This window comes from Branchiostoma lanceolatum, chromosome 7 (assembly GCF_035083965.1).
Source record: "Branchiostoma lanceolatum isolate klBraLanc5 chromosome 7, klBraLanc5.hap2, whole genome shotgun sequence".
Lineage (NCBI taxonomy): Eukaryota > Metazoa > Chordata > Leptocardii > Amphioxiformes > Branchiostomatidae > Branchiostoma > Branchiostoma lanceolatum.
Window position 1 is genome coordinate 7,926,322 of NC_089728.1, and position 8,851 is coordinate 7,935,172.

The following is an 8,851-nucleotide window of genomic DNA, read 5'->3' on the forward strand; positions in this document are numbered from 1 at the left end:
TTGCTTAGGTATTCGAGATTTAAGGTGCGGGCCAGAAAATGTGGTAGGTTCGGCCCGGGTTACCCGGGCGGAGCTGGTATGATATGGCAGTGTTCGAGTTTCACTTCGGCAAATTTATTTTGCCTTATATTAGGACTTTCCCATAGTAGCTTATTCTGGAGCTGCAGGGGTGTTTTTGTTGAAATGTTAAAAATACGATAATTCAAGATGGGGTTGACTTTTTGTATGCCTTAGTGATGATTGAAATGATAAGATGGCAATTATGCAAATCAACATCTAATTTATATGATTAATGAGGAAACGTATAAATCGAATGCATTCCATGATAGGACTATCAAAACATGTGGCATTATATGTAACAAAGAGAGAGAGGAACGTCGACAGATATGAATTATGCAAATGATGATCTCATTTGCATAATCAATGAGAAAATAGTATAATCAAATAGACGGTAAATTGACGGTAATTTCATTCTAATGCAAGTATGCAAATCCGGACCTCATTTGCATAATTGATGAGGAAAAGCTAGAATGCAATTTTTCATCAATAGGTTATCATCATTATGCGAAGGTATGAAGTCGTGGAACTCTAGTTTTGTGGAACTCTAGACAGTGGTCAGGACATGCGGCTTGTGCTTGATTCATTTCCACATGGTCTAGAGGCATGCATACGAGGTATTTCAAAGGGTTCAGATGCGTTATATGGGGAACAAAAGATCTGTGAATTTTCAGCATGGTGGACATCCAGCATTTACACAAGGTAAACAGTATGCGTGCCAGCCTTACACTCCGGAGGATGAAGTATGTTCCTCCTTACTGCGGTGAAAACATCAGGGACTTAATGTGCACATAGTGTATGCGGATATTCATATAGGAGTGTTATATCAATTATCAGGTAACTAGACATGCACAAACCATGTAAGGCTTCCTTATTTGTGAGCTTATTTGTGTATGATATTTTGGCTGAATACAGTATATCTACGTATGTCGTTCATATGTTTTCATGGTGTATTTGCGACTTGGATCGCAAACGGCAAGTGAGATAGGAAAGATTAAGAAGACCCGACTCCGTTGCGGTCCCGGATCCCAAGCTCGCCTAGCCTGGCGCGTGGATGCACCCGCGCCTCGGCTATTTGGCTGGCGATCATGCACATCTAACACGCCATTGACGGCCCCGATGGACATCCAAGACATGTCGTGCATATGTAGTTTATACCTTTGACATAGTTTCTTCGTATCTGTCACCATACACATGTATACATATATGAATTTATCGTGTTTGCCTATTTCATATTTGCCTTCTGTATCATCATTTATTTATATGCTTGTCGTGTCATGTGACAAATCTACGTGCAAAAAGTACTTCATTTTACTGAACAGCAGGATCGCAGTGATTGTCTTCGTCTTCGAAGTGTTCAAGATCTTTCGGATCCAACATGTACGAATGAATATTAATATATCGGCTGTTGAGAGTTTCAGCCAGATCAGCTAGCATAACGTTGACAGAAGCGAGACTTATTTGAAGAAGTTTAACTGAGAGTTACTGCCGTGTTAGTACATTTTGTATATTTGCTGTTGTCAATTTCCGCTTGGACAGCTAGCATAACGTTGGCAGATGTGACTTATTTGAAGAAGTGTAACTGATAGTGACTGCCGTGTTAAATGATCATAAACACGGTTGGTCGATATCGATAGCGTTTTAAATCATCGAGACGGCTAGACATACTTCATATGTGTAACATCTGTGAAAGAAATTAGTTGCAAATGGACCTCACTTCCCGGACACGCTTGGCTGAAAGGCTTGGGGCCCAGAGTAGAGTGAAGCACCGCGGTGTACCCTGGCTTCCAGGGTAGTGGCGAAACGGGCGAAGATCATCGGAGAAGGACGAAGACTTGATGACGTCGCAAAAAGGTCTGTGAGAAGCTCTCAGGAGGAAAAGTCATGAAAAACAATAGAAACTGATAGCTCTCAGAATCTGCTTACAGTGATATTGATGCAGACTCTTCTGACACCGTTATCAAGTGATGAACAAGTACAAAGATAACGTGTACTTCAAAGCATATATCTAGTCGTCTGTTGATTACTTAAACCCACTGTAAGAACAGCTAGACATTCAATAACGTACAAAAAATTTCCCCCGCCCAGCGAGTCACCCAACTACGTGAGGACCGTTTTACTCAAGTGTATAGCAGCTACACGTTTAAACGTATTCTTAAGAAATGACAGTGGTCATCATGACTTTGGAAAGTGCAGGTCTCCCCTTTCCTCCCCAGCAGAAAATTCAACCCATTTTCAGCATCTGCTATGGCTAAACAGTCCTAAACGAGAATGACACTCGTCTTTCCTGCGCGCGGATCAGCTTTTTTTGGCGCTGCTGCTAGCTTCTCCTGATTTTAGTTGCCCGGATCACGGTGCACGGACAGTGTGCATCTCCATCTAGATCTGCCATTTGCAAAGTCCTCCCAGTGTTCCGTATTAATGTGGAGAGCCGTCAAGACCCTTTTGCAGACATCTTTGAACTGCAGCCGCCCAGAGCTTGTTCATCCGGAGACCAGTTCTCCGTAGAGTTCTTTGGGGATTCGACCATCCTCCATGAGACGGACGTGGCCCAGCCAGAGACTTGAATTCTGCGCTGACTGAGTAGGGTGAACAGATTTTCGGTGTCCTTTACGATAAGCCGTCCAGTATACGGCGGATACATATCATGTGGAAGGCATTCAGCCTATTCTCCTGATTTACATCATGTTGACTACGTCTCATTCCAATAGAGCAGTATGCTGAGGACGCATGAGAGTTTCTCCCACACTCGAGTGGTAAGACGGGCGAGTAAAGTTGCTGTGGTCTTTTCAATCCTCATGTCAATCTCTGTGTCTAAGGTGAGTGATGTGATTCACAACCTTTAATTTGTATGTTCACTCACCTTAGACTTTGTAGTCACTGATGGTGGCGCTTCTTCTGACCCAAGACTTCTGTCTTCTTAAAGTCCTTAAAGCTGATAATCAGACAAAAGCCCTTGGCAGGGCCTGGATTGGAGTCTCCGGCCAACAGTAGATCTCTGATCAGAGCTTCCCGTCAGGCTTCGCTTTTGCCTAAGGCGGTTGAGGTTTGCACCGTTTGCTGTCTGATCTTCGGTGTGAATGTGGATTCCTTCTGATGCAGTCGCAAAGGCAGTCTTCAGGAGCAGGGCTGAGAAGAACCCGAAATGCGTTGGAGACGGTACGCTGCCTTGTTTTACGTCGCGGTATATGTCGGATATGTTGCCATTGTACGGTCCCCTTCATGTTCGCTAGTGTGGCCACGTGGAAGGATTCGATGAGGGTCTGTAGTTTTGGTGGACAGTCTGTCTTGGGTAGGATCTTGAAGTGGCCGTCTCTGCTATTATTATTATATAAATCATATCGAACGCCTTAGTGAGATCGATATACCAGGGCATGCTCTGTTCTGTACATTTCTCTTGTAGCTGACAAAGAGATCTAGAGAAGATCATGTCTATCATTGGCACGAAATCTACACTGCGACTCAGGAATCTCATCCCTTTTCCCAACATCATTTTCATATGCACCTCTTGCTGGAGACATGATATGAAATGGGCATTGGAAATACGCTTGATGTAGACGCCCTCGTCGTCATCAAGATTATTTGTGACCGATGGAGCATCTTGTAGAAGACAACGACGTGTAAAACCCTTTCGGGGATGTCAAGATCTAGGAAGAACTTCAGCGGTGGGGGTGAGGAGGAAGAAAACGCGGAGCAAAGGCTGTGTTTAACCCCTAGCATGGAGTATATAGAAATTCCGTATTGGGCGACCGAAAGATAACATGGGTAGATCTATCGAATCTAGAAACGCATGTAGGAATAGTGAAATTCCTATTGTGTGGCTGGTCAAACTTAAAATGATAGAAATGTTGAGTGTTTCAATGTGACAGCAATTTATGACAGTTGGTCATCCGTGTTTGTGAATCTGCACGAAGGCGCAGCCTTGCACACTTCTTATAAGTTGCCAAATGACTTGTTAGTCTTTCCTTGATAAGCTGTGCATTGAGGCTAGTTCACATGATCATGAAATAGTAATCGATGTGGAAATATTGTGCTTTTGATCTCAATAGACAAAAGTTAACATGTTATAAGTTGCGATGCACAAGACTTGAGTTTGAGTTTATTAGGATCCACACTTCATGCCTTACTTGCGTCTGCGTAAAGTGAATAAGAAGAATACAGAATAGAAAGGAGACAAACGAAGACATTCACTGAAAATGATTGAATGACAAGGTCTTGTCACAAACTGAACACCCCTCCTAGAACTGACAGCTATCAAAACAGTGCATTACCATTCATTGTCCGCCTGCTGAATGATGTAATTGGCACTTGTGCTGGGATCTTTTATAAACTATTGTTACCATTTCTGGAAACATGTTAGCGTCAGTACAGTTATAGCGATACTAGCAATTTAAGTCTAAACTTAATGATAACGATGTTAATGTGAATATGCAAGCATTCATATGTATATGCAATCTATATATATATACTGTTTTGACTGATAAATTACTTTTGCACTATGCTGCGATTTAAAGCGTTGTGATGTCCTGGTAACGATTTAGCCAATAGGCTGCCATTATACGTGGGATACTCTAATCCTTGATCAACTAAACCATCGATAGGACACCTTGCTGTCAAAAACATCTACTCCTTCAAGCACCAGCAGACGTGCTACATGTGAGCGGAGGATGAGGGGTACATACAGAAGCATCTTTTAGGCGCTGTCAATCTCATTTCTGGTATTTTGTTGTCGTCAAGAACTGTAATTATCAACAGAAAATATCAATAGAAATATACGGAACCCAGTTGTTAAATCAGATCTGATTACTTGGTAACTAGCGGTGCCTGTGATGGCACAGGAACCAAAATACTAGTAGATTCCTTTATTTGACAGCAAAAAATGAGACTGACCTTGGACATTAAGAGAGCCGACTGAGAGCAGCAGTGCAGTGCAATTGTAACAACCGTGACCGTAGACCCGATACGTAATATATAAAATCATTAGGGAGACCATTTGGGGGATGTGACTGGCTAGTGAGCATGTATGTCCATATATATTCGTATTCTACAGAGTACAAGTTGAGTGATGATTTTCATAAGGCTATATATTAAGTCTTTGATCAGTACTTCTTATCCAAAACTGATAAACATTCACTGTCACGGTCATTGCTGATCGGTTTATCAACAACGAAACACTACAGCAGCGACTCGGAAATGTCTATCATCGAGCAGGAGCTGGACAAGTAGGAAAAGGCATGGAGGACCGATCTTCTGAGAGGCCGTCTAGAGTGCTGCAGCTGGTACCATTGGTTTCATAATGAGGAGACACCGAGACTGGTTTGACGAGAATGAAGGAGGCACCCAGAAGCTCATCGACAAGGTGCATAAGGCACACAGCGATCACCTTGGTGGAAATACCGACAGCAAGACGAAATAGGACTACCAGAAAGCAAGGCAACAGACACTTCGGAAGATGAAGAACAACTGGTGGGAAAGAAAGGTTTTGAGGAGTTACAAAAGGCATTTCGTCCTGAACTTCGCACTATTTACAGACCATAGGGTAAGGCAACTGGCATGGTTCAGCCCCAGTAAGATCGTCTGACTAGTTCACCTTAATGACAAAGAAAATCGACAATTTAGCACGACGGCAAAGCATTTCAGCAGTGTCTTGAACCGAAAATCGATCATTTCTTAAGAGGCAATCGAGTCCGCCTGTCACAACTATCAACGAATTCCAAGCAACGGATGGTACCGGTGCCGAGGTTGCTAAGACTTTGAAGCACATTTAAACAACACCCGGAAAGGCACCAGTGGCAGATACAATTCCTGCTGACATCTACTAGAATGGAGCTGACGTGGTTCTGGAGAAACTGACGTCCCTGACCGACCGGAGGGAACGTGACCGTCAGTGCAGTCGTCGTGATGACCCACCGCTACGTCTAGAGACCCAGCGCCGGGCTGGTATGGTGCACATTGTCAGCTACAATCCGGTTCACGGGGTAGGATGCTCAAGTGAAGGTAGCCGCGAAGTGTCCGTAACAACTATGGTATTAAGCCTTGGCATGCAGGTAGCATAAACATGCAGGATGCGGTGTCAAACGCCTTCATCATGTCTATAAAGTTGGTGTAGAGCTTAGGATTGCTCCCTGGGCACTGTTAAGATATCCGTTGTCAATCGTACATTCTGTTGCTCTGGATTGCAGACCTTTGTCACAAGTTCTCCCTTGTTTTAGATGAGCCTCTGGGCATCCACCTTCATGTCCAGTCTGTGATAGCGATAGATGAAGAGAGCTTGAATAGCAGCAGCAAGTGATCGCCCCATGCATGGCCAGCAGTCAACTCCTCTCATGGCTCTTTCAATTGTCGGTCATCATCTGATTCATGTCTGGCTGACTGTAGCAATAACAGTCAGGTAGAAGCAATACACCTTGTGAAAGCAGCCATGGACGTGGATGATGATGGGGAAGGCACCTATATGAAAGAATGAAAAATGGCTTTATTCTTGAAGAATCCTTCAAAAGAGGTTGGCATCACGGCCATCGTGAGCAAGTTATAGATAGCTCTAGAAGGTTCTAACAATGTTGAATAAAATCAAACAACTAACTTATGGGGTTAACAAATCAATAGAAAAATTCAATGCGGCGCGGGATATTGAAAATTAATAGCGATGCATACTAACTGTTACATATAATTTTTTGTCACTTCAGATATGACGGAAAGGGTGTTTATAATATAGCCTCCACTAGGTCTTCCAACGGGGGTATAGATCGTAGAATTCGGCAAACTTTGAAGAGGAATACTTAATTTAGTTATTGGCCGGCAGGGTCAGTCCGTGGGAAGGTTAACACCTCCCACTCCTCTGGTGGCCGAACTCCCCTGGTAGATATTCTCCATATAGCCGGCGTAGCTGTTCGTGAGTTGGACGGAAGGCAACAGCTTATCATATTGCTGGGGGTGGGGGTGTTAGGGTTTTGCTGAAAGAATAGCCAATACTGAGTCATTAGAAACAAAGTACTAGTATACAATAGAATGCAATGGAAATGTTAAGATTGAAGGGGAGGAGTACAATGGAAGGACCTTTGTTTGCCACAATATCAAATTCAAAATAGATGATATCCCACAGCTGGTGTTGCCATTGGCAAAGTTTTCCTCTAGGGAATTCCATTACAGGCCAAACCCCATGCATACCCTGGAGTTCCAGAAAGGGTAGCCAGGGTAGCCAGCCTTTTCCGCGAACCCAGACCCCTCACAGCCGGTGCTCCACTACTACCACTAGCCACCAGCATAACTTGTACTTCCTAGGAAGGTCGCAAGAGGGCTACACTTCTGAACAAACAAACTGGGAACTGCGTATCCTGCTGTGTGTGGAAATGGCGGCCCTTCTGTTCACCCCGAAACGTCCTGCAGACATGTTTTGGTGAAGGAGCTTCACCTGGTGACGGAAACTGCAGTTGTACAGCCTATTCGATCCGTTTGTATTCCAAGTTATGAAGACCTGAAGTGCGTGGGCTCGAAACTGATACTAACGTTAGAGACGTATTTCAAAGGTAAACAGTCAGTAGCAAAATGGTGGTCATTTCTGTTATGACCTGAACGCAAGCTTGCATGATATGTCTTACGTTAATATTTATTCCTCAAAAGACATGAATTTGGTTATTGTTTGTGATTATCTTTGTTTAACTTAGTTTAGGTACTTTCGTTAGAGAACAGTAACGTTAGCAGCATATATAACGTTAACATACAAACGATGTTACTTCTCACCCACAAACCAGCCACCCACTAACGTCGCTAACATTATAACTAAACGTTATATTTTGGCTGCAAATACACCTGATATTATTATTATTATTATTATTATATGACTTCAAGTTGATGTTTTGCCAAGGAACTTCGTAAAAGATAGGTTACCCAGTTAACGTTAAATCATCAAGCACAAAATTATGGTCCTCCGCTCGAGCTTACCGTCATATAGATTCGAAGATTGAACACCAGAAGAGGTCTGGTTTTTATACCAAATATTATATATGGAGAACAGCTTTACCTCCTGTTTCCTTGCCTTGTTTCTCATCATACCCCAAAAAAATTACCCGTAACTTCCGAAGCTAGTCTCTGTTTCCTTTTCAATGCTAAAAAAAGGGTTATTCTGTAATGACATTTGGATGCATCGACAACTAGTTACACATCGCTCAGCAATCACTCATTGGTCAGAACAATGGCTTGTCCAATCAGTGTTTGCCATCTGTATTCAGTAATCACGAGGAAGTGGAACTTTACCCTCTGGGTTTTCCCCCTCCTGGTCAGACTCATTTTTAGTTGGTGAGTACAAGACCGACACCATTTTTGTGAATCTTGTTGCATCATGCATGTCCTACTATTACTCTCCTTGACAGACAGCCCTAACATCTGCATCGTACTTGACCATTTCCCAGGTTTGTAAAGTGCCATTTACAATTTTACAGTTTGTTGATATGGAGGCTGTTATATGTAAAACGTTACTTCGAAGTATCATATTTTCATTTGTACCATTGTACTAACCTGTACAGCCCTACTTTTTCAGGTATTGTTCAAAATCAGTTTTCATTTTCAAGTAAAAAAAATGCACAATGTGTTAGAAATATGCTGCATATATTAATTGCCCTTCTAACTTTGAAACTTTCAGAAGAGCACACTGGGAAAGGATGTAACTTACTGTGTTATATTTCGCAGTTTTTATTTATGTGCGGTGTTGTTTATTGTAAGTTCAAGAGTCAGACAGCTTAGGTCACTTGCATAGACAACTTGGTTAGTCCCTGCCTCTGGACCAAGAGGTCATTTG

At 42.7% G+C, this 8,851-nt stretch overlaps 1 long non-coding RNA gene across 1 annotated transcript; it reads right to left on the reverse strand.

Moving 5' to 3' along the window:
- Positions 1-4,144: 4,144 nt before the first annotated feature.
- Positions 4,145-8,527, reverse strand: LOC136438991 (uncharacterized). The gene is made up of 2 exons (XR_010756479.1): positions 8,078-8,527; positions 4,145-7,010 (listed from the first exon to the last, which is right to left on the reverse strand). It is a non-coding gene; the product is annotated as an uncharacterized lncRNA (long non-coding RNA).
- Positions 8,528-8,851: the final 324 nt, after the last annotated feature.